General features: G+C 38.9%; 1 long non-coding RNA gene across 1 annotated transcript in view; it reads left to right on the plus strand.

Annotated features, from left to right (window-relative positions):
• LOC136001550 (uncharacterized) overlaps positions 1–6,824 on the plus strand; it is a 68,516-nt gene extending 61,692 nt beyond the window's left edge. Inside the window, exon 4 of the long non-coding RNA XR_010607811.1 lies at positions 408–6,824. This is a non-coding gene — a long non-coding RNA (uncharacterized LOC136001550). The remainder of the gene's footprint in view (positions 1–407) is intronic.
• Positions 6,825–9,467: the final 2,643 nt, after the last annotated feature.

The raw sequence follows: 9,467 nt of genomic DNA on the forward strand, positions 1-9,467 counted from the left end.
CAGAGTAAGACTTAGTGATTCTTTTACATTCAACCTTTCATGCCACTGACCATGAGTTGCTGCTGAAAATTCTGAGAATAAAACTGAGTGGCACAAGGAATCGTCCTTGGTAAATACCCCAATTACTGTGTGACAACCACAGTTGCTCACTTTTCCCTTTATTATGACCCCACACAGGCACAGATAGCTGTTTCATCCCTGGCTATTTATTGTGCAAGACGCTGTCCGAAAGGCATTAGTTAAAAGCATTAATTCACAGTTAACAGGGATTACACAACTCCCTGCAGATCTACTCACTGAAATCTGGGTGAATTCAGCAGTAGGTGCTTGCCAAACATGAGCTTTGCAGATCCTCGATGCACGTGTATAATGGAATATAATTACTTTTTTTTTTTTTTTTTTTTCAGCAGATGGCCACTGTGTACAAGTCTCAGAGAAATGATTCACATCAAAAGCTTTCCCTGGAACCCGTGCTATGCAGCAGGCCAGTTCATGACAGCGAAGTACAGTGAAAGTTTACATAACGAGACTTCATCTGTGTGATACGTGTCTTGTATTTCCATCCTGTTCCTAACAGGTCACCCTTTGATCTGCTCATTATTCTCCTTCATGCTGAAAAGTTTCAGCTTTCCTATACAGAAGCTGATAGAATGAGGGGTTTTATTGTCTCAGCATGTTTGATTTCCAGACTCTCACAAAAAGGATGGAGGAAGTGGACCAGATGCTCGTTCGGATATGACGGTTTCGGTATCTCCCTGTTTCCAATATATCTCTCTTCTGGGGGCGAATATTCAAACTCCATGCGCAACTATCTACTTCATAGCTTTTCCCATTGTGCGGTCTGATTTTCTCTGCCATCATGGAGTGCTGCAAAATATATTCTCTCCAGGGCCACCATGTCACATTTGTGTCACATATCTAATGATAATACTAGAGAAGAAAATGTGACTAGCAATTAATAGTGTCCAGACCCCAGCTCTCCCAGCTTTCGGTTACTCTGCTCTGTGGCAAAGAACATTTTTCTATTACAGCTTTTTTTTTTTTTTTTTTTAATAGACTGAATGTACTCTCTTGCTTCCAAATGATTACACTTCTTCCCTATCTCATGAGTAGTCCTTAGCATGAAGATATTACAGCAGTTACAATTGGTCAGAAGGTTATTTTTTCTCCTTTGGAAAGCAGGAAAAGATAGAAAATTTTCCAACAGAATCTGGCAAAATATATTTTCTGTTTCTCTCTATAATTTACCAGTAATTCTGCTAGAAATGCAATCACTGACTTCTTCACTCTCTCCTTGACTTCACATATGTTTAGATGATCTAAGAATTTTTGACCAAGGCTTTGAAATCTGAACAGCTTTAGAAGGCAGTTGACATATTTAATGGAAATGTATCTGTTAACTCTATTTACACTCCTAGGCTTGGTATTTAAAATTACAGTTAGCTAATATTTACTGATTTTCTAGACAAGAACGCCATTATTTTCTCCTTTCCCAAGAAGATACGGCTTCATTTCTGTAAGAATTATCTGAAAATAATGACATTCTGAAATTACATCATCAAACTGTTCATCAAAAGCAGATAAATTTTCTCACTTTGATAGAGTAAGACTGGAAGTTTGTATCACATCTTCATTCCATCAACCTTCTGAACCAAAAGTATCAGCAAAGCAGTTTTGTGAATGTTTCTTTTTTTGGTATTCACTAACCTAATATATCAAGTTGGAAATCAGTTAGTGAAAGACACTGATCTTATGAAGAATTGATCTGCCAAATCTCTGTAGAGTAGAAGAAATATCAGGAAAATTTAGACAGTTGAAAGCAATTTACTTGACTAAAAGGATTTGAAAATTGTGAATGAAAAGGATCAATACTAATATACAGGAAAACAAAACAAAAAAACCTTTTGTTTATATGAGCACCATCTATCCAAAGGTAGATTTTCTTAGGTGAAATGAAATCGCGTGAGTCCAAGCAAACTGTGAAAGGATTAAAATGTTTCTCAATATGTGAGTGCACTACTTTTCAGGCAGACTGACTTTTCCTGAACAGCTCAGGCTCTTATTTTCTCTCTCACGTGTAGGGCCTGATTCAAAACATCTCCCTGCCAGTGGAAAACCTTTTAGTTTCAGACCCACAGCATATGCTAGGAGACAGAGCACTATTGTTTAAAAAATTTGCATTAATTTTGAGATTTGGTCCATGCATTTTCACTGGATAGAGGGTATCTCATGCTTAACTAAAATCTCCTTAAAAGCACTTTAAAGCAATCCAAATTCAGGCTGTAGGCAAATTATTCTCCTCCTTGACATGCCAGATCAGGAAACATCCTGGGATGTCATATCTACTGGCCAGGTGAAGTGTCTGTCTCACTCTTGGTAGGGCCATATCTTGCTCTACACTTCATGTGGGTTCCACTCACACTGGGTTTCACCATAGCACCCTTTTCTTTGTGCTGCGGAGCTTAGTATTATCAAAGCAACTGTGCTGCTCCATTAACTATTAAACTGGGCAAATAATTATTTTCTGGCTGGTAAGAGAACTAGGGAAAAACTCAAGAATTGAAAAAAAAAAAATCAGGGGTTTCTTTGTGCTTTCTTTTGTTTTTTTTGCCCAGTGAAAATTTTGAAAAAATTGAAATTTTTATTTATAGGCTACTCTAAGGACTTTCCTGTTCTAACATTAAGTAGTTTAATGTGCAGTGATTCTCCTTAACCTTTTTTGAGTTCATATTTAAACATATTCCAAGTTAAAAATGTCAGAACAAAACATGCCCTACTTTTCCAAGGCAATAGCTCTAGATTGAGAAAATGTTGAAATGACATTTTTGAAACCCTGACCTCTCATTTTTGACAGGGAATCCTGAATTTTGGGGCATTTAAAAATTGTCAATTACTATTGTTAATATTATGATTTTTTTACTCATCCTATTACTATGGGAAGCAACGTTAAGCTGGACCAAAGGAAAGCATTAACACAGGCTTGTGATATGTTAACAAATCATATTTCCTCCCTCCCTTCCTATAAATGGCTGAAACCCACAGTTAAATGTAAAGCTTTTGTGAAATAAAAGTTAATTTTAGTTGCTGATGAGGCAAAAAGTTCATCAGGATGGCAGGACGAATATGATGTCAGCAGCAGTTCTTGACAGAGTTGCAGAACAGCATTGCTATTTCTGGGTTTTCATTCAGAAGTATGAATGATTGATTGCATTCTACATCACTTTCCATTTTCATAAATTATTGTAAAATTATATATTAAAAGAGTGAGATCTTTAAATGCAGAGGAAAGGGGAAAATGCAGTCTGTTTGGAAATTTAGATTCACATAGTCTTTCAAGATCTGAATTTTCACGGGTCACTGCTGCCAGTGCCTGTTTTTATGGCTGACCCGTGTTCACCTCATTTTGTTGCACCAGTCATCTCTGCACAGATTGATGCATCTGTTTGTCTCATTATTACCTTGATGAGATTAATTATCTCAGATTATGTTAGACCTCTAAAATACGTATTCTCCCTGAATTGTGTAACAGATGAAGTTAGAATTTTTATCCTTTGAAAACAACCTTGCAGCCTGTTGACAGGTACTCATTTTTAAAGAAAAGACTTAAATGAAGAAAGATGGTATTCTTTAATCTGAAGAACAATTTTTTTTTCTCTCAATTAAATATTATGATGACGTTTAAAATATAATTTAATCTTGCAAAACTCCTTATAAATGCCAAACAGCTGATAGAAATGTGACATTTCGGTTGCTTAGGAGTCTGAACACCTAAGCTCTCCTCCCAGAAGTCTATTTTTTGTACTGCAGCTGAGACAGGGGGTTCTGAGCCAGAAAAGCTCTGGAGCTGGACCACAAAAGCAGCCCGAAGGACCCCATTTTGTACTGTATGTTAGGCTCATGTCAACCATGCTCTACCACATTAGCTAGCAAACAGTAAATCAAGTTAATCTATTGTGTCTAAAAGGGGGCTTTTGTAAAAGTAACAGCAGTGGTTCGCATCTCTTACCATACTCAGAGAGTCCACACAGGACTGCAGGTCAAAGATATGTCACATAAAAGTGGCTGTGTCACCTCGATCTTTGACAGTTGAATAGTTTCATCATGGAGATGCTAACCTGACTGCATACAGATTGTGAAGAATCTGGCACTTGGTGAGGTGCTCTGTGCACTCAGATGGCCCAAAGAGCTTCTGCTCTTCTTGTCCTAATCTTGTACTCTGAAAAAAAAGGGTGGCAGTGAAGATGACCTGAACCTGGAGATCTGCAGAAAGGACCTCATTGCATCCATGCCTCTTCATTCATATTGGAAACCAAAACCCAGCACTGGGCAGGTGTGTTTCACTCTTCCCGTTAGATGGGCTTAAAAAGCCCTCTGTGGATGATTGTTGCTCTCTGCAGATGGCCGTTTCTGTCTGTGTGAGACTTTCTACCTACCTCATGTCAGCCTGCTTCATGTAGTTCTGCAAAGGTTCCCATTGTCCTATAATGTTACCAGGTTACCTTTGCTAAACTTGCTGGATCACAGTCTTTTCTAGGCAAGCAAGAAAACAGCTAGCAGCAGGAGAGATTTTAAATGAAGTTATGAACTTTTTCTTTTGGTTTTGGACCTCTCCTCTTAAAAATGGCTTGGGTCATTCACTGTTTTGGGCTGATCCCGGGTTTTATATTCTTTCTGCCACTGGGTAATAGTGCTAAACAGTGGCATTGCACATTCACACTCATGAAACTCGAAGATCTGCTTGAAAGAAAACAGGAGGAGAAAGAGAATCGTAGAGTCATAAAATTGTTTGGGTTAGAAAAGACCTTTAGGATCACAAAGTCCAACCATTAACTTCTCACTGCCAAGTCCACCACTAAACCATGTCCCTAAGAACCTCATGTCCACATCTTTTAAGACCCTCCAGAGGTGGTGACTCCACCACTGCCCTGGGCAGCCCGTTCCAATGTCTGACAGCCTTTTGGGGAAAGAATTTTCCCTAATATCCAATCTAAACCTTCCCTCATGCAACCTGAGGCCATTTCCTCTTGCCTTATCACCTATTACTTGGAAGAAGAGGCTGACACCCTCCTTGTTAGCAGAGAAACAGTCAGAGAACAAGTCTCACACGTCCTGAGTGCCAAGGCCCTCCAGCTGAATGGCCTCCAAAGTCTCTCAAATCTCCTTCAAGAAATGATGGAGTAATGTCCATAAGGAGGTAACGTGTGTTTATCATCAGATGCAGTTTTCTCCAAGGTAGCCCATCTTGTCTCATTCTCTGAGAGTGGAAGAGGCAACCTCTACTCATGAAGCTCAGGGGTTAGGCTGCTGTCCTCTGGATTGCCTCCCAAAGTACAAGTAAGACAAAGCTGCTGCTTTCTGCATTTGTTTACATAGATTACCTTATTGTAGTGTGAAATGGCATTCTTTCTCAAATGGAGCGGGACAGTGCCTGGAGAAAGCATGCTGGAGCTCCAAGTTTCCATAAAGAGGTACATCTTTGTCTCAACAAATCTCCAAAGTTTTGTCTGTTTCCCAGCTAGGAAAATCAGGAATTACTCCAGTTTTCTCCTACTCATCTGAGAAAGGGCCAAGAGAGTGATTCTTCATCTTTTCTTTCCCCAGAGAAACCACCCTGTTTATGTTTTCATTTTCCATTCATGAGGACAGTAAGTGAGGTAATGCTTTGGCTTTCCAGTTTCAACAGTCTTCACCTGATGAAAATAAATCCACATGTCACAGCCAGTAGATCCAGTTCTGCTTTCTTGGATGTCAGGAGGGTGTCAGTTTTGCAGGAGCAGATATTTCATGTCCCTCGTGCCCTCGTGTACATAATTGCTTTGATACTGAAAGATCCAAAGATGTGTTGTGAAGCTCATCCAAAGCTTTTGTCCACTGAGATGTAGCCACATCTGGGATGGAAGAAAATCACAGGAAAAGCTAGGCTGTGGATATATGAACATGAATGCAATTGTTCAAACTGGAATTAAAGTCAAAACACCGTGCTGGGGCATTAGCTGAGTACAGATCACTGGGAAAAGTGCCATCTGATGAATTGCCACAAAAGTCTTTGCGATTCTGTCCTCTGTCGTGGTTGGAAATCATGTTCTCAGCTCCTGCTTGCCAAAAAGGGTGGCTCAGGTTCTGGGTCTACACGGTTGACAGCAGGCAGCCCCACAGGTTTGGTCTCAGTGACATCGACACCTCTTCAAATTGACAACCAAGGTGCAGAGCACAAGTTTCTCTGCTTCTGACTCAGAAAGCCAAAACAAGAAGCCAAATTAATCCGTGTCACAGGCCACCCTGAATCACTCAAGCACAGTTCACTTTTGCTTGCTGGAGGTTGCCACTTTTATCACAGGAGCAGCAGTTTGCCTCTTGTGCAAGAGCAGGATGCTGAAACAACTGGGGCATACTTGGCTGTTCACAGGGTGCTTTCTGACCATGTACTTTATTGACTGCATCAACCAGAAACATTTTAAGGAGCTTTCCAGGTGGATAAAGAAGTTACTGGAGGCTGAACCATGAAGCCTTGACAATGAAGGTCATGATTGCACAGAAGCGTTGACTGAAAAGGAGTACATAAATTGCTCGGCAAAGAACTTGAATCCTGATATTTAAATATTCACAGCACCTACAAGTTTTGCTCCTGCTCTGTGAAATACAGCTTCATTTGCCAGTGAATCAGGCTTATAAAAATGGTAATTGTGAAGTGCAGTTGCTAACTGTATCAAGAGAAAAGGGATTTTACGTGTAATGGAGATTCTTTTTAATGATAAATTGTCTAGCTCCTGGCTACCATGTATGAGCTCTATTAACTGCCAATAAATTGTTCATTGTTAAATCTAGTTCACTCTTCTTAATTAGGCCAAGGGTGTTTTTTTTTTTTTCCCTTTAAATCTTTTCCTTACTTTAATATGGAAAGATATTTGAAATCCCAATGATCGTAACAGCTGCACCAGACACTACTGTAGAGTCACTTAAGGACCGATGTTACACAACTGAAATCTGGAAAGATCTGAAAACCTAAAATCAGGGTTTGGAACACACAGTCAATAGAGGTACCTGGTTACAGCTGCAGCAGAATTCTGAGCACATTCCTATTATTCAGTTTAAAAAAACCCCATCAACACAACATGAGCTGGTTTGTTCTAGAAAAGATGCATATGGTTACCTGGTTACTTGAAAAGAATTAAAAGACATCCTGTACAAAAAAATAAGTAAGGAAAATATTAAGCTTATGAACTGCTGATTAGGGAGCTCTGGGTGACTACTGCATTGGAAAAAAATATGGAGTACTTTTGAGAAATATAGAGAAATTTGTAGAAAGGCAGAGATTACCTTTCTGAAACCTACTTCATGGACCATTCTTAGGGGTGAAATAGGTTTCACCCAAGTACAACACTACCTTTTCTTTTACTTTTCATTGCTAACTTTTGTTTGTCATTGCATCACTACATGAGTAACAACCTTTAGTCTTAGCTTAGTCCAACAGATCTTCATGGTGTTTCACCCTCACAAGTTTATTATTAGTGATTCTAAACAAGAACGTAAATAAAATGCTGTCTAGGAAAGGTAATTAAGATTTTGAGGAGCTGTGTCTCCACTATTGGAATGCTGTGTTTCCATTCTACCTCTAGTTGTCCATCTCAAATAATAGGGGAAATGCATGTGTATTTGATGTATGCATTATCACTCACTTTGCATTCCTAACCGGCATTCTGGGTACCATTTAAGTGTTTGGACTTAATCAGTCAGCAATTTTCGTACTTCTCCTGCAAGATCTTTTCTTCAGGGCAGACAGAGCGCTGGACTTGAGTGACAGCAATTGTGGCTGCCGGGAATCCCAGTTGTCAGAGATGGAGTTGAGTCAAACTCATGTGACTTTTCCCATGGGATATAGTTAGCAAATCTCCCTGACAGAGGCTGGAGGCAAGAAAAGATCAGATGGGATGCAGCTAAAATGTGTTTGTGTGCACTGAAAAAAAGGCTCAGCTCTGTCTGCTGAGCAATTAGGAGCAGTTTAGACAATTGTACTCCTGTGCCGTGCCTCTCCTGTGAGTGTCCTTTTCTGCAATTTAGCCTACTCTGGCACACTTCACATCAGTGGGAATTTCAGGGCATTGAACACGCACAGTCCAGAGAGAGCACTGGAAAGGAAAAAAAAAATAATGACTGTAGATTTTAAATATTATTAAAAACATCAGCTCCATGGTAACAAACTTCTGGGGTAGAACGGATACTTATTTTGATATGAATAGGTTTTGAAAATTTCTAAAAGCTACATCAAAAGACTAAATTTTAACTATTTGCTTTGGTATCAGAATTTTATGTCAGTTCATGCAAACATACATATTTCCAGAACAAAATATGTTGCACATAAAAAATAATTCCTCCTCTTTCCCAGTTTTAGAGGGCATAAGGAAGGATGTGTGAATTTAGGTTGATCAAAACAAGAAGGGTTTTATACAGTAAGCTTCTCACCCTTAAGTTTTATTTGGAGTGCGGTATTTTAGTGTAGTTTTATCTGGTCCAGTAGATATTTATAGGAGCTCATTCTTCAAATATAATGAAATTCTTTCTAATTATTTATATTTACTGTACCAGTTACAGCACATTTATTCTCTTTGAGCATTAGAGACATTTATTTTTGCTCTCCACCTTCCCTACTCTCCCTAGAGCTCTTTCACACTTCCTTCCCAAAAAGCACATCCAAAACATTGCTTTTAAGTGGTCAATTTAAATCAGATAGCAGCAGAAGGCGTGCTTCTCCTCCTCTCCCTGCACAAGCCAGGTGCCCTCCAGCTCTTATTGTTTCCCAGCAATGTTTTGTCTCAGCGGGTTACAGCATTACAGCAGACTTAATAATCAATAGCTAGACTTCTCACTTCAAATATATCCTCAGCTATGTTAGACTGGATATGTTTTATGGAATATTAAGCATATTGGAAAAGTGCCTACAAATCAGAAAGCAACTGGCTTGGAGGACAAAGGTAGATTCATTCCTTTCTCTGACCTAATTTGTACGATATTTATGTCCCAAGTTTCGTACTATTCACAATGTATTTCACTTTAATAATAAATATATCACTAGTAGATTGTCAGTGATCATTTAATTGACATTTAAGTTCAGAATTAAATATCAGCACTTAGACCACATGCAAATCAATGTCAGCCACTAAACAGGGCAAAACTAACTGAGAATCAAAAGGAATATGTATTTCCTAAATCTAATGAATAGATTTATTGCTTCTCTCACCTCTGTCCACGGTTTCGATAAGGCATCACCACTTGCATGTTGCAAATTAAGACCATGATAAAGGGCCTATTTTTCTATGCATCTTTAACAGCCAAGAACACAATAAAGCATGGTCTTAAAATCAGAATTTTGAGTCACCTTTGAACTTCCCATTTCAGGCAGTTGTACGTGAAGCTGAATATTTGATTAAACTATTGTAGGTTCAATCTAAACATTTGCCAATTTAGGTTAA

This window comes from Caloenas nicobarica, chromosome Z, assembly GCF_036013445.1.
Source record: "Caloenas nicobarica isolate bCalNic1 chromosome Z, bCalNic1.hap1, whole genome shotgun sequence".
In the NCBI taxonomy this organism is placed as follows: Eukaryota; Metazoa; Chordata; class Aves; order Columbiformes; family Columbidae; genus Caloenas; species Caloenas nicobarica.